Genomic DNA, 27,035 nt, shown 5'->3' with positions numbered 1-27,035 from the left:
TCCACCTCATGCACACCAGCCCTGCTCATGTTGGGGCGAGAGCTAAGGACACCAGCAGAAATGGCTCTTGGCAGACCCCCAGACACACCGACAGTCCCACCGGGACCGGAATACGCCAGGAGGCTCCAAGATCGGATGGAGTCAGCACATGCTTTTGCCCGTGACCAGTTACAGAAGGCTGGCATGAGACAGAAAAGAAATTACGATACAAGAGCTCGAGGGGGGGACTTCAAGGTCAGGGACTTGGTGTGGGTGTATAGTCCAAGAAGAAAGAAGGGCCGGTGCCCTAAGTTGGACTGTCACTGGGTGGGCCCCTGTGAGGTATTGGAGAAGCTGGGAGAGGTGGTCTACAGGGTCCAGCTGCCACCTAGAGGGAGACGGGTGGTCCTCCACAGAGACAGGCTGGCCCCATACAGAGGTGATGCACGCCCACGTCAGCGCCTCAACTCCCCTACACCTTCTCAGAGAAACCAGGCAGTCACACCCCCGGATTCAGTGACTGTGTCCCCCTCTGATTCCCCACACTCTCCCCCACCCACAAACTCACCCCCTGCTCTTAGGCAGGATGTTCCCAGACTGCAGGTGCAGCCGCGTGAGTTCACCCCAAGGCGGCCTCAGAGAATGAGAAGAGCCCCGGGCCACCTCAGAGACTTTTTATGCCACCCCTCGGGGCGAGGGACTTAGTAAGGGGGGGGTAATGTAGCGACCCTGCAGTAATGTTCAGTTATGTTAGTAATGTTGTCATGTTCAGATGTTCTGTTTAATGTTAAGCCTGTGGGTAGAGAACAGGTAGGGGCGGGGTAAGCACGGGAGTTGTGAGTGTGAGTGTGCGCATGCGTAGAGCGGCTGAGCGGCGCCCGTTAGGAGGCGCGTCAGTTGAACAGCTGTTGAGCGGAGTTGAACAGCTGATTGAGTAAACTCAGCGGGGTTTTTATTGTTTTGGCGTGGTTACGGCCATCAGTAACCCATTTCTGTGACAGATAATAAATCTGTTAAACTGGTTTACGCTTCCTCATCCTTCTGATACATCCTGATCGCTACAATATCAATGTTTTTTTTTTTTTTTTTTTTTGTATAACATAACTTCAAGGTAATGATGTAATGCCCTAACGTGGCTAACTGCTCCACAACTGAAAGCGATTTTCTTGAATGACCGGTATGAAAAGGTGGTAAATACTAACTGGCACAACTGGAGATATGAAAGGACTTTCAAAGCACTGATTGCAACATTGAAAATTTCAATCAGATTATTCCAAATCCAAAATCAGTTTTTTCTAATAGTTGTGTTGCGGTCTCCACACAAATAACATTTAAATGATATGGCCTGAAATGGAAACCTCAACATAAGGAAGGACACCAACAAAGAGCACAAGTTTAACAGCTTTTATTAAAGCAACCTCCCAAAATAAATTACACTAAGCATAAGTATTTGTGAAATTGCACCAGTGACTGTTTCATTGTTTATAGACTATTATATTATAGCTGAATGAACATATAGGAGAAGAAAATATAATTGGGTATGTTAATATACTGAAATAACTGGATGGAAGGAAATGGAAGAAACTACATTTTCTGAGTCTTATCGTCCTTTTTTTGAATTCTCGTGTCTGTGGCAACTTTCAGACAAATACTCCAAAAAACTCCAAACTCCAACAAATGACATTACAGTTAAAGAAAGAAAAAAAAAAAAAAAAAAAAAATATATATATATATATATATATATATATATATATATATATATATATATATATATATATAATATATAATAATGTATTATTATTATTATTATTATTATTATTATTATTATATATATACGCGCCTTTGTTTTCCTTTAGACTCTATTATAGGAACTACATACATAAGAATGTCCACAGCATTTCAGTGTCAACAAAGGTACATAAAGAGCACATAATTGTAGTTTGTAAGTGATTGACAGGTAGATATTTTAAATATTCTGTAAACCTGTCTTAAAATGTAATACTGGACCTCGGTTGGGCTGGTTGGAAAATGTCCCTTATTTTTAAATCCAAAACTTTACAGGTATGTATGCCATGAGTATTCATATACAGAAATCCCTTGTATTTGTGGGGGTTTACGTTCCAAAAAGAACCCGTGATAAGTGATATCCGCATTGTAGCAACCCCTTTTTTTTTTTCTTTTTTTTTTTTTACAATATTATACAAGGCTTCAAATTGCCTCGCCTCGCACGTATTCCACTGTTCTTCTGATGCCGCTGCATCCCGACTCGCGCTGTAGCGTCTTTTTCTTCTAAAGCCTGCGGTGCAGGTGTGTTTTTTCGAGAGAAGAACATGGTTATGGGTATTTTTTTGTCGCTCTTTTTTTCTTCTGGGCAAAAAGATTCTTATAAACCGACATTCATTAATTTTTTTCTCCATCTTGAAGTCGGTGATTCGTATTCCGGCAGGTTGAAACACCGCTCTGCGCCCTGCTGCCATCAAAGACCCGCCCAGCTCTACTTCGGATTGGCTAGTGTTAGTTTGGTTGAGCCAGAGCTGCTTTCCTCTCATTCCATTGGTAGACAAACTCAGTTGACTCAAACTTTTTTTTTTCTCAAATGTGTTTTTTTTTTTTTTTTTTAAAGCAGTCAAACTCGCACGCCAAGAAAAAAACTCTGTACGCCGGAGATCCGGCACGGTGCAGGAATACTCTAAGCCGTGTGGATAAAAGGAGGTTCCGGATCCAATCAAATAGGTACCGGATCTTGTTCCGGCACAAATTAAGCCCTGGACGTCACACAGCGACTGCGGTAGCCTGTTTGTCGCTTATCTAGCTTATGGTAGCTCACCATCCAGTGGAACACTGGAATCGCTGGACTGGTCCTTGGATTCGCCCCATACAAAAACCTGACCGCCGTCGAGTGGGATGCTCAATGCTTGTATGACGTCACAGCTCAGTAAACCCTCTGTTATCACTCTGTCCTCGATAGGAAAGTTTTCAGCACTTCTGCTCCGCTCGGCTGCACAAAAGCAAAAGAGGCTCAACCATGCAGGATGGTCAACCATGCATTTGCATTAATGGGCGTGGCCTAACGGCTCAACAGCGCCCCCTAGAAAACTTTTCTCTGCCATAACTTTTGAATGGTTTGACATAAAGAGTCATGGGTGGTGTCATCGGACTAGGTATTAAGCCCTTGACCATAATTGGTGAAAATTAGCCCCGCCCCTTTCTTCTGATTGGTTGTCCCTTTTCTTTCTGCTATAACTTTTGACTGATTTGACAGAGTCGTGGGTGGTGTCATGTCTGATATGCTTATGGGGGACGGTGGCCATGAGTGCGAGGGCCCGTTCATCGCTGCTTCCAGCTTTAATTTTAGTTTTGTTTTGGTTTGGTTTGCTAGGACCCAAATGCAGGAGAGAGAGAGAGAGGGAGGCCAGAGGCAGGAGTTCTCAAAAAACAAAGGATTTATTCCAACAAAAGGTAAAAACAAAGCGCTGCAGAGCAGGATCAAAAACACAAGGAACAGGGATCAAAAACTTGGAGCACATGGAGGAGGGAACAGTACGGACCGACCGGGAACCAAGGAATGACAAGACAAGATATACTGAGGGGATAACGAGACATGACGAGACACAGGTGCAGACACAATCAGGGCAGATGGGACACAGGCGGGGCAAAACAGAAACTGAAAGTCACAAACTGGGGGGCAGTGTCAAAACCTGACAGTACCCCCCCCTCAAGGGACAGATCCCAGAAGTCCCAACAGTCCCAACCCAGGGTGGGCGGAGGGGGCCTGGAGGAGGGCCCAGGCCACACACGGCCAAAGCTCCGGGGGCCGCCCTCGGGACCGAGCAGACCAGCGAAAGCGTTCCGGGGGCCGTCCTCGAGGCCGGGCAGGCCGGCGAGAGAGCTCGGGGGGCATCCCCTGGGCCTGGGTCTTGGCGGGGGCGTGACAGGGATTCTTGGCTGGGCTCGGGGACTTGGCTGGGCTCGGGGACTTGGCTGGGCTCTGGGACTTGGCTGGGCTCTGGGACTTGACGGGGCTCTGGAACTTGACGGGGCTCTGGAACTTGACGTGGCTGCAGAGGTACCCGGGTCCGAGGCGCCGGCTGCGGGGGTACCCGGGTCCGGGGCGCTGGCCCCCCCCTCAAGGGAAAGATCCCAGATGTCCCCACAGTCCACATCCAGGGCGGGCTGTGGGGGGACACGGGTCCTCGGAGCTGGCTGGGGGGGGACACGGGTCCTCGGAGCTGGCTGGGGGGGGACACGGGTCCTCGGAGCTGGCTGGGGGGGGTCCGGGACCATCACCGGAGCAGGGGCTGATGCGTCCGGGACCACCACTAGAACATGGGGAGGTGCGTCCGGGACCACCACAGGAACATGGGGAGATGCGTCCGGGACCACCACAGGAACATGGGGAGATGCGTCTGGGACCACCACTGGGACATGGGGAGGTGCGTCCGGGACCACCACTGGAACAGGGACAGGTGCGTCCCGGACCACTACTGGGAAATGGGGAGGTGCGTCCGGGACCACCACTGGAACAGGGACAGGTGCGTCCGGGCCCACCACTGGAACAGGGACAGGTGCGTCCGGGACCACCACTGGAACAGGGACAGGAGCAGGAGCTGGAGCCGGAACAGGGGCAGACAGGATGCGGGGAGCCAGAACAGGGGCAGACAGGGTCCTCGGAGCTAGCTCGGGGGGAACCCGGGTCCTCGGCGCTGGCTGAGGGGGAACCCGGGTCCTCGGCGCTGGCTGAGGGGGAACCCGGGTCCTCGGCGCTGAGGCGTCCAGGACCACCGCCGGAGCAGGAACAGGGGGCGAAGCGTCCAGGACCACCGCCGGAGCAGGAACAGGGGGCGATGCGTCCAGGACCACCGCCGGAGCAGGAACAGGGGGCGATGCATCCAGGACCACCGCCCGGAGCAGGAACAAGCTGGGGCTGGCGCTGACGCCGTCGCCGTTGCCTCCCCTGAGCCTGCAGGCTCCTGGGCCCACCCCGAGCCTGACATGTTCCCAAAAGTGGGTCCCCATACTCCCCCTCCTCGGCCCGGCGCAAAAACTCCCTTAGCGTGAGGCGCTCTCCCGCTGGGTCCATCGTGGTCTGTCCGTTCTGTTATGGTATGGTTGTTGAGGACCCAAAAGCAGGAGAGCAGGAGCCAGGAGTTCAAATCAAAAAGGGTTTAATTACAAAAAGGCAAAAACAAAGCGCTGCAGAGCAGGATTAACAAAAAAACCAGGAACAGGAAAAAACGACGAGGAGACATGGAGGAAGAACCAGCACGGACCGACCGGGAACCAAGGAATGACAAGACAAGATATACGGAGGGGATAACGAGACATGACGAGACACAGGTGCAGACGCAATCAGGGCAGATGGGACACAGGCGGGGCAAGACAGAAACTGAAAGTCACAAACTGGGAGGGGGGAGTGTCAAACCCTGACAAGTTTGTTATTTTAGTTTGAGTTGGAGATTGCCGGTAGTCCTGTTATCGGTTTTTGTTTGGTTATAGGTTTACCTGGGTTTTCTTATTTAGTGGGGAAAGTGCTTGGTCCGACGGCCCATTGTGTGGCTGGCCCTGTGCTTACCCCTCTTTTGTTCTTTTTGGACAGGATCTCCATCTCCTTTTGGTTCATTACGTTTGGGTTCACCTTTTTCCTTGTTTTTCTCCCCAGTATTTGAAAACAATAATTAAATAAACTTTTGTTTTCAAACTTGAAATCTTTGTGTGGCGTCCTATACATATGTTGTGGTCTCATTGAGCCTCAGTGTTTCTTTGTTTTTTATGAGGCTGTAACAGGTTTATAATAACCAACAGTCTTCCAAGGCAGAGATAATTAGCTGGCTGTACAGACGAGGGAAAATGTTGAATTTGCTGCCATGGACTGCCAAAAAGATGCATCATTGCATATGTAGTGGGGAAAAACCTTGTGTGCTCACACCATTTTGAATTGGACTGCCCCAAAAACCAGGGTCAATACAGAGCAGGATTAGTATCTAAATTTATATTAAACCAAAGATCAGTCCCAACAGTTCATGACAAATCCACAAATATATTTTTTGCAATGCAAAGTGAAATGCAAAACGCTGTGCACAGTACAGAAATTGTTATATTGTGTTTAACACAACATAACAGACCCAGAATAGAACCTGATGCACAAAGCAAGTGACTCCTAGCAGCTTTCCTGTCAACTTGCATGTTAATGAAGATTGTCAATATATAGTACGGACGGCTTTCTCCTTCATCACAACATACTCTACCTACTCTGATTTACTGTGCAGGCATGTCCACGTGCTGTTCGGTGAGGCTTTATTTATATTATGTTGAAATGCACAAATTCAATTTGTAGTGTGCACATTTGGTTTACTATGTATATTCAACTTTTGTTTGTTTTATTGGTGCGGCGAGCCACGGCTGAGGGGATGTTGGAGACTCCAGGATGCAGCTGCCAGAAATTAGAGCGATTGGGACTGTACCACAGGCGGCTCTTCATGGGGGAAATCATGGGTTGTTTGTGTAAATATCAGTGGCGGCTGGTCAGTAGAGGGCGTTGCGGCGTCGCCCCAATCAAGAGATGGAAAAATAAAATAAACATGTAAGATGCAAATAATTATTAAGACATGTTATTTCAGTCTGTGGGTGGCTGTCAATAGTAATTAAATTAAGCAAAAGTTTAAATATTTATTTGGTTCCAAAATGTTTTTTATTTATAGAATTCAGTGTAAGCTCTCGAACATTTGATAAGCACTTGACCTGAGGATCTCTTTAAATTGGTTTGAATTCGATTCGTAAAGGGACGCAGTCGTGTACGTCCCAGAAACTAAGGTCACGTTTACACATAGCCATTTACTATTTACAAAAACTGATATTTTCCCCCTCTACGTTTTGAAAAGTACCATTTACATCTGATCGTTTTTAAAATCTCTTCACTTACACGAACCCGCATAAATACGCTGTTAAGGTGCTATTAGCATGCCAAACCTACAGGGGGCAGTGTAACGAGAAGCATAAAGTCATGCTAGCCAATCGGAATCCTGGAAAAAAACATCAACAAATGACACGAGTAACTACAGTGGCCAAACAAATTGTAAGCACAAGTCGCACACATGACACTGGACGTTTCTGTTGCATGATGTGACGTTCTGAAGCCTAAATGTCCGTTTCCCTCTGTTTACAAGCAAACGTGAAGACAGTTTTTGCAAATCTCCACTTTGGCTGAAGTTTTCAGAAATAATGGTTTTTGGTGACTTTGAGCTTCGTTTTTGTGTAAACGAACGGCCAAAATGCATGAAAACACCACCGTTTTTGCTACGTGTAAACGGGGCCCTAGAAGTCAACTGAAGAGTAAACCAGATTACTAGGAGGAGAGGAAGCTGTAACACGATATTCATATATTTATTCAAACAAGGACATTAAAAACACAATACCGTAATTAAATACACATGCAAATGCAGCAAAGCATTAAATCAAATGCAAAACACAAGTAGGTTACAAAACTGCACATTAACAACCTGCAGGTCGATAAAGGTCCTCACTCAATGAAGTGGTGAAAGTTGTGTGCTTCTTGTGCCGCTTCTTCGTTCGACCCACTTCTGCTGGCGTTTATCACTGCTGGTGTGATACATTTAAGAATAGGGAAATAATAATCCAGGCCTAATGAAACCTTGGCACAGGACTTGAATTCATTCTCAGAAGTTTTTGTTTGGTGCCCAGCTTGTGGATCAAAGGCATTTTGATATTTCTACAGACGATTGCGGGTACATGAAGCTCCAGAACCACATGTTTTTGGACCAAAGTCCAAGCAGGTTTCTCTCTCTCGTTGCACCTTTCGGCTTGCACGAGTGTTTTTTCTTTTCTTGGCTTTTCTTAGCATCTGTGAAAGAGAAATACATCAGCATCTTACAGCAGATAATCATCACACCCTTTGCAATCAAGTCTTCAAATTTAGACTGTCTGATCAGGACACCGACTACATCCTTACTGTTTCCAACTGGCAAGTTTAATGAGGGGATCTTGCTGAGACCCAAAGCATTCCATGGCCAGAAAGTCATCACTAAAACGGCGAAAAATGACAGAAATAAAGATGTCCTTCACTGCTGCTGAAGGGGAAAAATAATCAAAAAGTAGCTCAAAGTGCAGGCCAGGCGAATGCAGTTAATTCTGACCTTCCATAAACAGCACATTCCTCTATAAGTTCGTCAAGTAAAGTATCCCGCTCTTCTTTTAGTCCCTGAGGCAAACGGATAACAGAAATGTTTTATACTGCCCAACATTTTTATTCTTTAGCAACTCAATTTTAATTTGTGAGTTTGGTTAAAAAAAAGTGTTATTTTTGAAACTTGTGTAAAATAACACAGAAATACAGAAACACAGAGTTGGACACCAGACTCCAGTCTGCAGGATGCAGTGGAGCAGCTGTAGCCACAATAAAATACACGTTACATAGGTTATTTTCGACATCCAAACTATTACAGACTGTTGCAGTCTTCTGCTCTTAAGTAGTAGCCTATATTTAGAAGGTGCAGTTTCGTTTAACCTGGAATTAATCTATTCATTCATGTTCCTGTACTCGACTTGTCCAGGTGTGTAGATGTGTAACAGTTCTACATGTCGTCCGTCTTATCAGAACCATGACCCGACAAGACTACTGGCCGCAAGTTTGAAACATGAGCAGTAACATGTCCAAAAGCTGCTACACAGCATTTTGGTTATCAAAAGATTCTTCTGCCGTAGACAGACGTAGATATACAGCATCTGCTTCCGAATATCCATGGTCTCTACTTTCCGCTTCCTGTGCATTATCTTATACGCCTGCAGGCCAAGAGCCAACCTTTGGTTCTCCATCTTCACTTCATTCAAGATGACTAAGGTTTCTGGCACACAAGTGAGACAGTGTTAGATTTTGACTGAAGTGAACTAAACATCTTATCTTCCTTCATCAAATGTTTGAAAGTCACAAAAGGAACGTCTTACCGCAAGTTTTACTTTTGATCACTGATCTTCCAGCTGAAGTCCGTTTGGAGGGCTTTGATGGTGTCATTGCTAGTGCTGTCAAGCGATTAAAAAAAAATTAAGATCTGTAATTACTTAATCTCTTTTTTTAATCTCACCTAAAAATTGCAGAGAAAAGCCCTCAATTTGAGGGCTTTTCCTTTAAATTCATTACATTATTGTGGCAGATCAAAACATTGATACTATATGACGAAAAGAAAGTCGCTCTATAAAGTTATGTGTTTATTTTTTTTAACAGACTTGAGCAGTCCTAGCCATTTACATCCACTTGGCAACAAAATTCGCCATCTTCTCTGTCGCAGACCTGCGCATGCGCGGGCTGTTTAGTTTGGGGAAGAGTGTTGCTGCTAACATCTTGCTGCTAACGTTAGCTGTGGGTGCGCTCGCGCTTTGCATTTGAGCTCACACTCCACATGATGATTAAGGGAGATAAAAATACACAAAACCTTGTTCTTTTTGCCCTGTTATTCTTGTGTTAATCATTCTAGACCTCATCTGCATTTGAGGTCTTTTTCTGATTATTAGTTAGTCTTTTGGAAAGCTAATCTGCTGCTTCCACATCTAAATAACTTTCTATTGTCCCGGATTTTCATCAAAATAAATGTGAAGTGCCTTAATTTCCAATGGAACAGCTTCCAAATCAGCATAGAAAAATGCTACAAAAATCACAGAATCAACAGAAAAAAGCTCAGATATCTCAAGAGGACATGAAAAAAGACACAGAAGGCTTGACGAGACACGGGTGCAAACGATCAGTGCAGATAGGAACAAGGAAAGTCAAGACATAACTTAAAACCAAAATAAAACGGGAACTAAATACCAAAACTGTGACACGTAATTCTCAAAGACCAATGTGTAAACATCTATTTGAGGATACACAATTGTCCTACATTTATCATCTATTTAGATAGGCTATTATATATTGTGTGTTTTGTGCTGTATTTACTCTCAGGTGGGAGCACATGCACACTTTAGTCAACCTATAACTGGAATTGGCCATTTAATTTGACTTATTAATTTGTCCCTGCATGCATACACATGAAGGGAATAGAATTAATGACCTCGAGTAAGTATGTCACACTGGGCCTAGATCAGGAATTGTGGAGCACGCACATAGCGTTAACGGCAGTTCCGGTTCTGTTGCACGTTTAAATCCAGGGATTAGCTCGACATGCATTTCAGAACTACAACAGAATCTGCTGATTACAGAATTACCAATAAAATGTCTTGCTGGGGAACAGGGATGAGCAACAGAATTCCCAGCACGTCCAGTAGCTGCATCCAAATGAGCTGAGCAAGTCTCTGCCTCCTGCTCCTCATGTCTGCATGTTGACGCAGTCATTGTGGAGGAAGATTTTGGGCCTCGGTTGGAAAACAGAAAGTGGCATCGCTCAGCCCAATGGAGGCTGCCTGACGACAGGTGTGAAGGTCTGAGTGCTGTTGATCAGGATTTCAGAGAAGAGAATGAAGTCATATCCAGGACATTAAACTCATTTTGAGTGGAATCTCTTGGCGTCAACTAACACAGATAGATGACATATTGTCAACAATATTCATCAACCAATTGCACACAAGCAGTAGTGCTGGTTGGCAGGCCTGGCCCAAGCCTCCATGGGGCCCTAAGCAAAATGTGATTTTGGGGCCCTCTATTACTGCCAATAATACTGATTATTGTATTATTGATCATTCACACACCCACTATAAACGTATTTCATGTTCTTCCCTGTCATTACAAATACACTTGTAAAACTAGATGTAAGATTTTTTTGTTGTAATAATGAATTTAACTTGTAATGCACTTTACATTCAATGAATCTCAAAGTGCTACACTTAGACCATTATTCATTCATACACATTCTCACCGGTGGTGGTAAGCTATGTTTGTAGCCACAGCTGCCCTGCAGACTGACGGAAGCCCTCCGACCACCACCAAACATTCATACACATTCACACGGGGCAAGGTGTCTTGCCCAAGGACACTACGACAGCAAAACTGGGACAGAGCGGGATTCGAACCGCCAACCTTCAGATCATTGGATGACCCGCCCTATCACCTGAGCTACTGTACCTGACCTGTTGTAGTTAGATTGTAATCCACACTGATTGGAAGCAGACAACAGATTAACAAACTTGTAGAAAAATCTTTCAATTAATATTTTGCAAAGTCAGCAACTGCCCCTACTGGCCACACAGAGAAGCAACAGATAAACTCAAAGAGCTGCACAGTTGCAGCAGTGTTGTTTCCATCATCCTATTGTCAGCCTGCCATGTTTTTACCCATCTATGGTTTTTAATCTGAAATGGGAGCGAATTCAGCTACAAGAGCGGCCTGGGGTTGATTTACACTTAATATTTAAAGTGATATAGTACTAAGTGTGATACTGAGTGTCATCTACAGTGTAGGCCTACTAAAAGAAACAAAATAATCAAATCTATCATTTATAAACCATTTACTGTAAACACGTTATCTACTTTATTTTTAGTTTTAAATAAACTGCAACAGCAATATGCAACAACAATTTGAAGTGGAACAACAACAATTAAGTGCAACAACAAAGTACTACTAAAACTATAACTAATATTAATTATTGTGTTTTTGTACAATAACATACCTTTGATAATGTATGAATCATCGCTCACACATTAAAAAATAATTTTATTTTTTATTTAATTTTTTTAACTCTTGGGGGCCCCCTAGTGGTCACGGGGCCCTAGGCAGCCGTTTAGTTCGCTTATGCCGGCTCTGCTGGGACTGGCTGTTTAGCTCCCACATGAATCCTACAATCTCAAGCCTGGTTGGCATGGACATCCAGAGGTCCAGCAACAGTAATATACAACCACGATAGTAGTGGTCCTGTACATGCGCTTAGCTACGTCCAGGGACAAGTTGTTGAGCTTCAGCAGTAGAAACAGCCTAGAACACTACAACCAGTTTGTCTGTCTGTTTAAGAAGGTACGATGACAGAACTCTCATACAGCCATGATATGACAGTCTCCTTGCTTAAAAACAGTGTACAAGGAGTCCGGACCTGCTCAGTTCTCATTGTTTGTGGCAAATGTCTTCGAGTTCACAGCATAACCATTTTTCTCTGAAAACAGACAACAAATATTTAATATTTATGCAAAAATAACAAAAAAACACATAATTTTGTCACAGCAGTATAAGTAATGACCACACCTATTCACAACCCCTGTAGTAAACTGGTGTCCTGCAGGATGTTATATACAAGTCTTTGATGGAATTTAAAGGTGGCTCAAATAGATAAGCGGAGAGTAAACCAGAAGGAAGAGAAAGCCCTGTAAATGAACACTTATGATATTAGTGCTTTTACCCTCAAGCTGTTATTGGATGGCGTCCACACCCACCCACCCACACACACACAACCCAAAGATTGGAGCCAGAAAAGCTCATGAACACAGCTGCGTACACACAATCACATATACGTTATTTGGCGTAAATGGCGTACAAATCCAACTCCTGTTGGATGTGGAAATAACTTAAAGGAGCTTGAGGCCGGATTGAGGCAGGATTTATGAAAAAAATTTGTATACGTTTTAAGTTTTCTAGTAATGTCAGATGAAGCGTTCCAAACCCAAAAGAATGAGCCCTCTAGTGTATCTCTCCGTTGCCTTGAACAGGCTGTGTGCTGCAAAATGTGCTGCAATTCGGGCCCAAATTTCCCGCGCTGGGCGGCGGATGTGACGTCACATGACGCTGCATGCGCGTTCTCCCCGTTCTCCCGTGCCGGCTTCGCTGTTGGCTGCAGTACCCCCGGCGCTAGAGAGTCTCATTTCTTTAAATTGGCTTACCAGTAACAGTTGTTGGTACTCATTCCCCAACAACTTTTGCTCCAATAGGCTCCCATTCAGTAATAAATATCCTTTTCTTTTCCAAGAAGCCAATGTGCTCTTGTTAGCTAGAGCTCTGGAAAAAAAAAAATTCAATCATATGTAACCCTCCCAACCAACTCTATTTTATTACAGCTTAGTCATGGCAAAATCCCTTATACCTGATGACACCTCGAGCATGGGAGCTGAATTGGAGGGAGTCCACGAAAAAATATTACCCTTTAACTGGGTTTACTTAAACCTAGAGTGTATGACTCTGACTAGGATGCAGAGAAGCTTGGTTAGGTTATTTTATAGCTACATTGTTATTATAAACCATAATACTCCCATGCATGTACCTTTAACACACTACAGCCCCTTCAAATAAACATTTATGACTGCAAATACGTTTCAACGGGAAGAAGTGTTTTATTACACTAAAAGAAAAAACAGGCATTCACCCTTTACTTTAACCTGGTGATCCTTGACTTCATCAAAATAAAACATAAAATAAATACCCGGGGTTTTGCAAGCGGCTCGCGGCTTCCTCATTTTATCCGACAGGCAATGGCAGCGCAGAAGTCTGTTTGGTGATCCAACTCTGAGGTGCAGATGTTCATAAACCTGGTGGCTGAGGAGAGAATTAAAAAGGGATCTAGACGGCGATAAGGAACGACCAGATCTATCAGGCGCTCGGTCACTCACAGCTCCCAGCTGATTTCTCAGCAGCGCAGACACAAACAAAATTTTTAAAAAGGCATTGCCGCTTGAAGCTTCTCTCTCTCATTTTTTTATTTGATATTGAACACAAGTCACGGACCCAGCAGCACATATATCATCTCCTCCAGGTTCTACATCTTTAGTGTTGTTGTCTTCTTCGTTTAGATTACACAATCAAATACGTCACAGCAGCTTCGCTCCAACCCGCCCACTTCTCATCTGGGTGTTTAAAAACAAACGAGGACGAGGCGAGTGGAGGCGAGATGAGTCGCGCTGAGTAGGTACTAGTGTAAAAGCGGCATTAGTCTCGTCTCCTCTCTCGCTTTTTTAGCCCCGACCCCCTCCAAATCCGGTAGGTAGCCTACACCCATCTTTGACAGGCACGGATTGGCTAACAGACTGATACCTGGCGACTCAAATAAACAACCGAAACATCATGAGACGTTCACAGACCATGGAAAACATAGGATATTTTAGTACCATACCCAAGTGAAGTGCACTTATTATTTCTCAGTATTAATTCAACTGATTTCACCATATAACTAATTTAGCCAGCAATATTACAAAATATAATGAATATTTGTAAACTTAAAACACATATAATTTATAGCAGGGCGCTACACATATTTCAAATATTATGCTACAGCTTGACTCCCTTTACCCAAATGTGGTCACTTCTGGTTCCAGACAGTGATCAAATACAATGTGTTATCAACATCTATATAACATCATCACACACCAAACTTTATTGATTATTTGCAAATAAGATTGTGTGATTAACGAAAGAGGTGGTGTAGTCTGACAGCAATGTCATGGTTAGTTATTTTGTCGTTCTAAATTATCGGAAATACACCAGGTCCAGTTAATATCTGTTGAAAAATTAACATTACAGTAAGTGTTTATTTTCCAAGTTGACGGAATCTTGCTACAACAGCAGCAGCCACGTCACAGTTGTCTGCCTTGTAATCTATGCTATGCATGTGAGTGGTTGTTTGTATGTATGTTGCCCTGCGAGGGACTAGCTGCCTGTCCAGGGTGTATTCCTGCCCTTTGTCTGTAATGAGCTGTGATAGGCTCCAGCAAATCAAATCAAACTTTATTTATATAGCACTTTTTGTACAATGAAATGCAGCACAAAGTGCTTAACGGTAAAAAACAAAATCAATCCAACCCTTCTACCCCCATCCCCACCAACTCTAATAATAATTTGCACATACTTCACTAGAATAAGGATATACACATTATAGGCTACATAAGTAATGTGTTGAATAGGCAAGGTGAAAGGAAATTAGACCTTGCTGGTGGCTTAGCTGAAAGAAAATTGTATTTTTATTCATTATTATTTTATACTTAAGATGCCGTTACAAAGACTCCTTGTATTAGTCTGAGGTGCAGTTGTAACTTTCTAATAAAGTTGTATTTCCAGTTATATGATTTGTCAGCAGTCTGACTGTGGAGTGGTGTTCCTCTTATCCTCTGAAGTCAGCCTTCTCCAGAGGGCTAACTGTGCTGTTGGTTACCATGGTGATATGTCCTGGTTGAAAGTGAGGCAGCTTTACGATGTTGGAGGTTAAGTCCAAAGATAGCTGAATAACACATTAAACTTTCTTTGTACTGACTGTCAAAGTGAGCCAGACGGCTGCTGCATTACAACACAACACTCTGCAGCAGCAGCTTTATATAAAGTTTCCTCCGTCCTCCTATCTTCCATAGATGAACACATCTTTTCTTCCCAGCTATCCTTTGAACATTCAGTTAATTAGTGGCCCAGCATGGGCTGGACTGTACCTGCAAGTGACTCATTGCTTGAAATAGCCTCAGTGTTTCAAGTTCTCCGGCCTTAGCCCACCAGTACCATGGCAGTATTACAGCCATAGGCAGTGAATTGAAATTCAAAACAGCAGATACACTTAAAGAAACCAACATCCAATCCAACCTAATGATAGTGTGCTACATACTTGAGGCTCATCTCCGTCTCTCCACAATCAGTGACCTCTTGCACAGTCGCCCATCGGTACTGGTGTTGTGCCACCAGATAAGGTCCCCAATCAGTCACATCAACCTCTGGGACATTGTGACATTTGGTGAGTGGAACAGTGCCGTAGCTGCTTAACCTGACCTTTCACAGAGGCTCCTGCAACACAGAGTCAGGAATGCCACCCATGTCTGCATTTCTTGCCCAACTGCAATCCCAGACTCCATACACATTCCTGACTGAAGGCTGTTGTGATGCCGTTGGACAGAGTAATTAACCTCTGCAGATGATATGCATATTTCTGTTCATTAATACTATGAGGTTGACAAATAAGGGAAAGTATTATATGTCAGTAATCAGGGTTTAAGGATAACATTTCTTTGCGTTACTCCTGCTGCATGACCATCTTCATATCCTTCATGTCAGATTCAAATCTGCCTTTTTAATACAGAAAAACAAAAAGAATGGTCGGATGGGCCTATGCCAAGACTGCCATCTGGTGTACACAATTGTTACAACTCCTTTTATGTAAGACAGTACTTCTCAGTATTACAAAATAGATAAAGCTGTTCCTCCATAATGACAAAGCAAATTCGCTCCATTTGTAAGAGTAACTACACACTCTAATGAGAAAACCAAGAAAGTAGAACTGAGTTGGAGCTGAATTCCCCTCATCAAGCGCTCTCTCCCTCTCCAGTGTTGTTAGTGCAGCATTTTCCAGACATGAATGTTAATAGTATTATTAAGATGCAGCGCATGTCAGCGCTGTGTGGGGACCCCAGCCTTCATGCAGGGATTAAAGCCTAAACATGCATAGGCACACTTTGAACTAATACCTTAGCTTTGCTGACATAAACCACATCATTTGTCTTAAAGGATGTCAGGGCATCTTTATGCAAAAAATATATCCTTAAAAGTGGGTTGTTTTTTTTTCCATTTTGCTCTTAATAACAGTAACACCGGCTTCACTTTCTAGTCTCCAGGTGTTTTTTTTCCATCACTGCTCATTATCACATAGCCAGGTGATTGAATCTGTCCCATGTAATCATCATTTTTCATCCAGTCATGACTTAGAAACTCAAGCAATCTAAAAACTCAAACTGTCATGCCACTGCAGATCTCTGATTGTACTGTCTATATGCAAATAATGTGTGAAATACAAAAGATACTTAGCTTTTCCTATGAAAACTGCACGCGCACAAACATAACTCAAAATCTTAATTAATTTTCATTTGTTTGCAGCAGCCTAAAATAACACATTTTCCTGCAACAGTCAAACACGGTGTATGTTTACATAGCAACTGTGTGCACAGCCTTGCCTTACTTGACGTTGTGTGTCTACCAAGGCTGCCAGAGTGCCTACACATAACGCATCAGAGCACAGTGGGCACATCATCTATGTGAACTGCTTCCCGTAAGATTTAATGAGGGTTGATGTTTTGGCTTGAAGGATTAAGAAACTGTACATCTGACATAACATGTAAATGAGTAAGAATGCAGAGGATGACAACCATGTGGCACAATCAACTCTCTTATGAGAGTGTGAAATAGGACATAACATAGTATATTCTGTCTCCTCCATCCTGGAGGTCCATGTAAAAGAATCAGGCTGTATCTTTTATCAGAACTAATTCTGTGAGCTTTGTAGAAGCTTGACAGAAGTTGAGATGGCAAAGCAAAAGCAAGTTACCGCAATGATCAAATGTTAAAGCACACTAAAGGTTAGCTATGATGAATAAAAATCCTTCCATTTATAGGACAACAAAAAGGACTTCCTATACATATTACAGTGGTTTGAACCAATGATTGCTATTATTTCCCCTCACACCGCTACAGAGATACATGGGGTTACATTTGGCTTGCTTGTCTGACATAAACCAGGAAATAAGGAAAAATTGCTGATCTTTGATTGACCAATGGGTGCTGGCTCTGAAAGCTGATCAATGTCGTTTAACCTTTATTTAACCAGGAAGTCCCTTGAGTTTAAAATCTCGTTTTCGAGGGAGACCTGGCGAAGATAGCACACCATTACAGAGTTACAAAAAATTATTTAAAAAAAGACGGACAAAGAACAGACACATACAACAAAATCCAGTTTAGAAATAGCAATTGCACTCTTCAGTTACAGTTTTTTTATCAGAGCTTTGAACTCTCCGAGGGAGACCAAATCATTAAGCTGTAATGTGTTCTGAAGATTGTTTCCATGACCAGGGCACAAAATAGAAGAAAGCTGCTCTACCAAGTTCTGTGCAAATCCTTGGTACCTGGTAGAGCAGCATCTAGTGGATGAAAATTATAACAGCTGTTGGAGAGTAATAGGAGATTACACAGATATGAAGGAAGTTTACCGAGTATGGCTTTGTACATAAAAACATACCCATGCTGCTTTCTCCTTAGGCTTAATGAAGGCCAGGAGACCAAATCATAAAGTACACGGTGATGTTTATGGGACAATGAGGTGGATGTAAAACGTAAAGCATTGTAATACACAGAGTTTAGGGAGCGAAGTGTAGAGGAGGCAGCATGCATGTAAATAATATCCCCATAGTCTAGAACACTTAAGAACGTAGCCTGTATAAGTGTTTTCCTAACTGCTAAATTAAGGCAGGCCCTATTTCGATAATAAAAACCCAGCCTTACTTTTTAGTTTTTTCATTAGGTTCTTAATATGCAATCTAAAAGAGAGCCTCTCATCCACCCAAAAACCCAAGTATTTGAAGGATGATACTCTTTCAACTGAGTTCTCTCCTATGGTATGAATGCCAGCATTATCTGAGATCTGCATGTATGTTATATATCTGTTAAACTGTCCATCTTGCAGAGAAAAAAACAAAATATTTCTGGTTCAAAAAATGGATTTGGTCTTAAAGTTTCACATTCATAGCAAACTGCACAAGATGTAGATTTGTATGTGCCACTGCCACATCAAGTAAAATTAAAGCTGCAAGCAGCGACTAATGGGCCCTCGCACCCTTGTGCACCTTCAGGCGTGCTGCACTGGAAGTGCTTGTATGACTTGCATGTAGATGTCTTCAGGCCTGGACATTTAGCGGATGACACCAGCTACGACTCTCTGTCAAACCATTCAAAAGTTATGGCAGGAAGTAGTAACTATCAGATATCGACCAATCAGAAGAAGGGGCGGGGCTAATTCATGCCAATGAAAGTAAAGTACTCAAACGAGTCAGATGACACCACCAACGACTCTCTATGTCAAACCATTCAAAAGTTATGGCAGAAAGTAGGAACTATCAGATATCGACCAATCAGAAGAAGGGGCAGGGCTAATTCATGCCAATGAAAGTAAAGTACTCAAACGAGTCAGATGACACCACCCACGACTCTCTATGTCAAACCATTCAAAAGTTATGGCAGAAAGTAGGAAGTTTTCTAGGGGCGCTGTTGAGCCATTAATGCAAACCATTACATTTAAAAAAATTATATTTATTACAGCTTAGTGGGGAAAGGCCAGGGTGAAAAGGTGGGTTTTGAGTTGTGCTTTGAAAATGTCCAGAGAAGGGCAGTCACGGATTACGGCAGGGAGAGAGTTCCAGAGGGTGGGGTCAGCAACACTGAAGGATCTGTCCCCAAAGGTCTTCAGTCTGGTCCGGGGGATGGACAGCAGACCAGTGTCTGAAGACCGCAGGTTCCGGGAGGAAGTGTGGTGATGAAGGAGGTCAGACAGGTAGGCCTACTGGGGGGCCAAAGTGTGAAGGGATTTGTAGGTGAGCAGCAGGAGTTTGTACTGTATGCGGAACTTAACAGGTAGCCAGTGGAGCTGGATGAGGGTGGGGGTGATGAGGGTGGGGGTGATGTGCTGCCAGGGCTTGGTGTGGGTCAGAACCCTGGCAGCTGAGTTCTACACATACTGGAGCCTGTCCAGTGTTTTACTTGGAACCCCAGACAGGACTCCATTACAATAGTCCAGTCGGGAGGTGATAAAAACGTGGATGAGTGTTTCTGCCACAGAGTCAGAGAGTGAGGGACGGAGACGTGCAATGTTTCTGAGGTGGTAGAAGGCAGATTTGGTAACAGATTTGATGTGTGACTGGAAGGAGAGGGTGGAGTCGAAGATGACGCCCAGGTTATGGACCTCGGAGGATGGTGTGATGGTGCAGCCGTCCACCCGGATGAGAAGATCTCCAACCTTCCGGAGCAGTGGCTTGGGGGCCACAACATGAGCTCTGTCTTACCACTGTTAAGTTTGAGGAAGTTGGTTATCATCCAGGATTTTATGGCAGAGAGGGAGTGAACCAGAGACTGTGGGGGGAGCTGGAAGGATGGTGAGGTGCTGAGATAGAGCTGGGTTTCATCAGCATAGCAGTGGAAACTGAGACCATGATGGCGTATGATCTGGCTGAGGGGGAGCAGGTAGGTGGTGAAGAGAGTTGGACTGAGCACAGAGCCTTGAGGGACACCATGGTTGACTGGGACAGGGTGGGAGGAGGAGCCAAGGATGGTAACAAACTGAGTTCTGTTCTGTTGGTGAGGTAGGATTGGAACCATGATAGTGCAGAGCCAGAGATACCCAGGAGAACAGACAGGCGTTCGAGGAGGACGGAGTGGGAGATGGTGTCGAAGGCAGCGGAGAGGTCAAGGAGGATAAGGATGCTGATTTTATTCAAGTCTGCAGCAGTGAGGAGATCGTTTGTGATTTTGATCATGGCGGTCTCAGTACTGTGGTGGGTTCTGTAAGCTGACTGGAGGGGTTCATAGAGCTCATGGTTGGACAGATGCTGATGGAGCTGGGCCGCCACTGCTATTTCCAGGATCTTACTGAGGAAAGGAAGGTTGGAGATTGGCCAGAAGTTGTTGAGGTCTTCAGGGTCCAGACCAGGCTTCTTCAGAATGGGAGTAATGGAGGCGATTTTAAGACTGGGGGGCACTGTACCAGAGACTATGGAGGAGTTGATTATGTCAGTGATGACAGGACAGAGGGTGGGAAGGCAGGCTTTAACCAGAGCAGTTGGCATGGGGTCCAGAGTGCAGGAGGAGGCTTTGGCTTTGGTGACCAGTTTGGTAACCAGTGCAGTGATGACAGGGGAGAAAGAAGAGAGAGAAAGCAGTGGGGGGGCGGGGAAGCTCCAGGAGCGCACCACTTATGGCCCTTTTGCACTAGTCTCGCTTCACCTCGGTTCTACCCGTCACGGCCCCGTTTTGCCCTTTTGCACTAGGGCTGAGACGGGTAGAGCCGTTCCAAGCCAATACATTTTTCTGTAACCATTCTGGCGAGGTTCTATCAGGGCTGAGCAGGGACTTCCGACGTCACCACCCTCCGCGCCAGTGATTGGTCGGGGGGCGGGGCCGTCACCACCCTCCACGCCTCTGATTGGTCGGAGGGCGGGGCCGTCAAACGTTTGAATCAGGAAGCGGGAGTCAGCGCGAGGCGACTCGCGGCGAATTTATTATACAGCACAAACTTCTGTTTGGTGATCCAACTCTGAGGTGCAGATGTTCATAAACCTGGTGGCTGTCGAGAAAATTAAAAAAGGGATGTAGACGGGCTGTTTTTTTCACAGCCGCTCGCGGCTCCAGCTGATTTCTCATCTGCGCCGACACAAACAAAGGTGTTGCGCAATCGAGTACGTCACAGCGGCTTCACCCCAACCCCCCCCACTTCTCCCCTGGCTGTGCAAAAACACACAGGTGGAGCCACATCGAGCCGCGCTGGGCTGAGGCGAGACTAGTGGAAAAGTGGCATTAGTGGCCCGGATCCGCCGGGGGTGGGAGGGTCAGGTGTGAGGAGTTGCTAGTGAATGGTGTCCACCTTAGCACCGAAGAACTCCAAAAACTTGGAGCAGCGATCCGGGTCATCAGTGGTAGGGGGGGCAATAGGGGGCCGGAGCAGGTGTCCTGATTGATGACGGAGAACAGTGTCCTGGGGTGATTCTGTTGAGAGCCAATGAGGGTGGAGTAATACCTCACCTTGGTTCTGGCAAGTTCATCCTTATACGACCTCACATGCTCTTCAAAAGCCAGTGGACAGCCAGGCCAGTTCTTTTGTGCAGCTGGTCCGACTGGCGACAGGTGGTCTTCAAGATGTGGAGGTCAGAGGGGAACCAGGGGGCAGGCCGGGCATAGGAGACAGAACAGTGTTTGAGGAGGGCCAGAGAGTCCAGGCTGCTGGATAGAGCCGCGTTGTAGTGGTTGACCAGGTCATCCACCGAAGTGTCAGGTGGGAACCGGGCCAAGTGGACCTCAAGTAGGTCAGACAGAGCTGGTGGACTCACCGACTTGATGCTCCTGAAGGAGATGGTCCGTCTGGTATGCAGTACAGGTGAGGAGACCGGGATGTCGAACAGGACAGCATGATGGTCAGATACTGCCAGATCCAGACCCTGCAGATGGGAGGGAGGTGCGCCAGTGGAACACACTAGGTCCAGCGTGTGACCTTTGACATGGGTGGGGCCTTGTACATGCTGGGTGAAGTTAAAGCAGTCCAGAACTGACAGGAACTCTGCAGCAAAGCTGCAGCTGGAGGAGTCAACATGGATGTTGAAGTCACCCAGCAGTAGGGTGGATGAAGCCTTGGAGCAGACAGAGGTCAGTAGCTCTGTAAGCTCAGCAATGAAGGTGGTGGAGGCCTTGGGTGGGCGGTAGATGAGGACACACTGTTGTTGTGCAGAGCCAGTAAGTGTAAATGTAATACACTCAAAATGCGCTTGTTGTGGTGATGACGTCGCCCCACAACACAGTAGTGCGCCGCGGATGTCAACACCGGGACGGCATTGATGGTAGTGGGAATAAACTTGTGCCGGGATGCTCTATGTATATAGCGGGGGCGCTTTAGGAGACCAAGTGATCGGATGGCATCGAGACAGATGAGAGCCGCGGAGCTTGAAAGCTCCCGCAGAACACAAGAGGAGCATTTGAGCACCATATCGATGGAGATAGCTAGCCAGCTAGCCGGGAGCAGAGAGCCCAGCCACAGATAACGGCAGCCAGCGGTGCAATGACCGGGATGTTAGAGAGGGCACAGGCAGTCCCTATGGGTGTAATCCGAGTGGCAGGGAGGGAGGAAATCCAATCTGAAACCTGTGAAGATGAGAGAATCCTCGATCTCCGGAGAATAGCGTGAGTAGCACAATAAGAAGACCGAAATGCACAATCTGCAAGTTGTTGTGCCAGGATTGTGGAAACTATGTCCGGTAAAAACAGCGTTAAAATAGACGTTAAAATAGAAAGTAGACCGGCAGAGAAGCGGCGACGTACACGCCAGCGTCCTCTCACACCGGAAATGATACCCAATGTTTCCTGCCATGTGTTATTTTAATTATTTCCAGGTCCTCCAAGCTATTTATTAAATAAATTGTCTCTTCTCTTGACCACCGTTTACTGCGTGCTGCCATCTTGAAACTTTGTTTCGAAAACAAGCCCAGCGCGGAATATAAGCGCCATGGCGACAGACGGGCAAGGGAACAGCATGCGCAGAAAGACCGGAATTAATTTAAAGCGGAATGAGTAAATGATTGCGGAATTATTTTATTCGGATTTAAAATTGGAATAAACCAGCCACTTACTTTGGAATTAAGTTTAATTCGGAATGGCCATTTTCATTCGGAATTAGGGGTTTACATGGTAATTTTTAATTTTAAATCGGATTTAATTTTAATTCTGAATTAAAGAGGAATTAAACTTCCCATGTAAACGCACAGATTTAGTGTAAGTAAATATAAATGTAAATGTAAGTAAAGATATAGTCTTTTGATTGACTGTGGTTAATGCCTCTCTCCTTACTTTAGCTACTCAGTACTGAGCACAGCCTTGACTTCTGAGCTGTGACTACAGATCCTGATTACTGTAGGCAGGACCTGCTAAGTCTAGTAAATATCAACAAGGCACGCACTTCTGGTAGCACATTAAATGGCCTGTTAATGCAGAAATAATTACTGTATGGATGAAATGTTGTGTTTGGTGGACATAACACACTAATTACTTACCCCTCTCCTATCACCAAAACATGGGGAGGAGTGTTACAATTACAAAGCCATCTGCAGTGTCTCTGAGGCATAACACCCACTCAATATCCACATGCTGTGATAGAACAATAAGGTTGATATAAATAAACATACCAACAGTGATCCAAGGAAGGCCTGGAAAATATTGATAAGAGCATAGTTATGTTGATGGCCATCAGCTTTTATGTAACACAAATGAAACAACTGGCTGCTAATTTAGTCATAATCAACAAACTTCTTTGATAATACATGAAATCAGCAAAAATATCAAATGTACATTTAGTCTGAGAGTAAAATAACATTTTTCAAACTGCTATCAGTGTTCCTCCTCCAAACAATTTTCCCTTCACTGATAGTAATTTGTGTAAAATCACAAAGCTACATAATTGTCTCTGCTTCTTACTCTGATAACTGACGCTTGCAGGAAAGTAATCTAATAAATAAGTCATTTCCATAAATATCAACACTTGCGGTAACCCGTCTGAATGTTCCCAAGCAAGCAATCAGCAAAAATTAACATCTGAGTGTGTGTGCATCATTGTTAAAAGATGAAAGCATATCATCCTGGAGGCATAGAGATAACATAACAACGAGAGCTGATCTGCTGTTACAAAGGAAAGAGTGCTGTGTGCAAGTAGCAAGAAGATGTCTCTTGAGATTATATGAGAATTTGAGATCATGAGAATTCCTGCGGTGCATGTATGTTATATATCTGCAAATTTTAGGAATACTTGAGCTTCACTCTGTTTAGTCCTGAGTGTTTTTTTGTTTTGTTTTTCCAAACCAAACAACTGACTTAATTGATTTCAAAAGTAGACTGGCTTTTTGCTAATAAGATCAGACGGATGCAGAAGAGCTACCCGACTGCGGCCTGCCCATTCACGACCCCCCAATACGGCAACCAGCCCAGAGTGGAAGTGGAAGAGCCCTAGGAGATGTACTGTATGAGGAAGCAGAAGCGAGGAAAAGTGTGGAGGTGTCCAGGCTAGGCTAGCGGCTAGCCCTCACCGCCTGGCTACCCCTACCATCACACTGGCCAACGTACACTCGCTGGAAAATAAACTGGACTATATACGCCTACTTTGCGCAACTGCTGGGACTGTGAATAAGGCCCCGTTTACGCGTAGAAAAAACTGTGGCGTTTTCATGTGTTTTGGCCGTTCATTTACACGAAAACGAAGCTCAAAGTCACTCCGGGAAAAGTGGAGATTTGCACAAACTCCGTCTTCCCGTTTGCTTGTAAACAGAGGGAAACAGACATTTAAGCCTGGATTGTGGTTCTGCGCTACACCAATGCAGAGCACCGCTGCCGTGACACCGTCGTGAACCCTTCGGACTTCTCCATCATTCCATTTCACCGCTGTGCAATACCCCCGGCGAGCGCTAGGGGGATGCGTTCTTTTCCTGAATGGTTTATACGACTTTTCCGGTCACAGTGAATCAAAGAGATAAGGACAACTATTGTGCAAAAAAAAAAAAAAGTCACACACACACGAAGAAAAGAGCGCTGAAAGTTCACGACTGCTTCACGAACCGGAACCAGAAATGCGTTGCTACCAAGCAAACCAATCACAGCCCTCTCCGCGACCTCTTGATGCGTAGTTACAATTTTTGGGATGTGCGCGTCAGGCACGGCGTGGCGTGCGCCGTGGGGTGCTCATTGCGGCGCAACCTGCGGCGCACACTCAGCGTCGATTTAACGCAGAACCATAATCCAGCCTTTAGGCTTCAGAACGTCACATTATGCGACAGAAATGTCACCAGCGTCATGTGTGCAACCTCTGTTTACAATTTGTTTGGCCACCGTCAATATTTTCTTGTATTTTACCTGTTTTATATTCTAAAGTCACACTTAAAAGTATCTCCACTTCTGTCACTCCAAACGAAAGAGGTTTTTTTTCCCGATTGGCTAGCATGACTCTATGCTTCTCGTTACACTGCCCCCTGTAGGTCTGGCTGCTCATAGCACCTTAACAGCGTTTGTATGCAGGTTCGTGTAAATTATGGTATTTTTCAAAACGCAGAGGGGGAAATATCCGTTTCTGTAAATACCCGGCTATGTGTAAATATGGCCTAAGTGTTGTGTTCTGTTGTGTACTGTCACTCTGTCCCCTACTACAGATTAGGACTGTACAGCCCCCCCAAGAACTCAGGGACTGCACATTTCACTTTCTCTTATTTGCACTACCTCACCTGTTTTATAAGGTTATTTAAAATGTATTTATTTCCTATTTTATTTTGTCATTTAAATACTCTGTAAATAATCAAGTTAACCTTATGTCATTTTAATTGTGGACTGTTTATTTTTATTATATTTTATTACTTGTATTTTGTACCGTGGGTCCGACAGGACTGTAATTTTATTTGTGCTGTAGCATATCTGACAATGAAGCTTGAAACTTGAAACTCCTGACAGGCTGTAATTACAGGTTTTAACACTTAATTTAATCTACCATGGTGTCCCTGAGTTGTTTTAGGCAATCTCATTAAATGCCTGGCTGTGATTTGTTGCATGTGCTTGTGCAGTGATGCTCTTCACGAAAACATTTAAGATTAGATTAGTTTTTTCCCACAGCTGCCTAATCATTTTATACAAGCAATTATTCATTTTGTAAATTAACTTGTGTATCTTGACATCTTATTTCTGAGTGTAAAGATATTACACAGTTTAGAAATAAATACAATTTAAAAAGTTGATATAAAATGTTCTAATGCCGAAGGCTAAAATATTCAGTCTGAATTCATGGAAGAGAGGGCAGGTGAGCCCATGTAATAGATGTCTCCATGTTAACATCAACTTCATACTTCTTCCTTCAAAACAATTATTTCTGCTTTCTGCTGGTGTGATTTACATTTTCCCCACTTTTACCAAACCTGGGAGGGATTGGATGTGGGTTCTAGTATTACTGCCTGGAATCAGGATATGAGCACACTTCATCTTTTGTGAAGTGTTCAGCATATGCAAAAGTACTTTTTCTTCTCGTAGTGAACGTTTGCCCCTCATCGCTTTATGTAATATGAGTTTCAGAATACTAAAATCCTTCAATGATTTTTGGAGATCATATCCTAGATTAAATCACAAAAAAATAATTGAAACATCATTCGGCGAAAAAGTCCTGAATATTGATGTCTCAAGCTGTAAACAGATTAAAAGTGCTTGATCAAAGTTGAATAAATGTTGATTGAAAATTCATCTGCTTTATTAAAAATCAGTTTACATTTACCTACCAGTTTTAATGACAGTAGAATGTTGATTTTTTTTATTTTATTTTTTGCCAACAAAGTTGATCACGCAGGGATTTTAACTTGTCCCAAAAATCAAGCCTCTTGATCAGAAATCCATGTTGAATTAATACCTTGTGATATTGAGGTTAAACATTACATACCGTATCCCAATTTGCTGAGCTCTACGATAAGCTTTCAAAGAAGCAACTTAAATTGTTGACTAAATGTGACTAATCGTGTCAATTTTTTTAATAAACAAAGGTGTAATTGGAATTTAAAGCTTTAGACCTTTATGTTTGCATTTGCACTACATCGTACTGAGAGTGAAACTTTCAATTTATCCATCCACACAA

Source organism: Cololabis saira, chromosome 16 (assembly GCF_033807715.1).
Source record: "Cololabis saira isolate AMF1-May2022 chromosome 16, fColSai1.1, whole genome shotgun sequence".
Lineage (NCBI taxonomy): Eukaryota > Metazoa > Chordata > Actinopteri > Beloniformes > Belonidae > Cololabis > Cololabis saira.
This window is presented reverse-complemented; position numbering follows the sequence as displayed.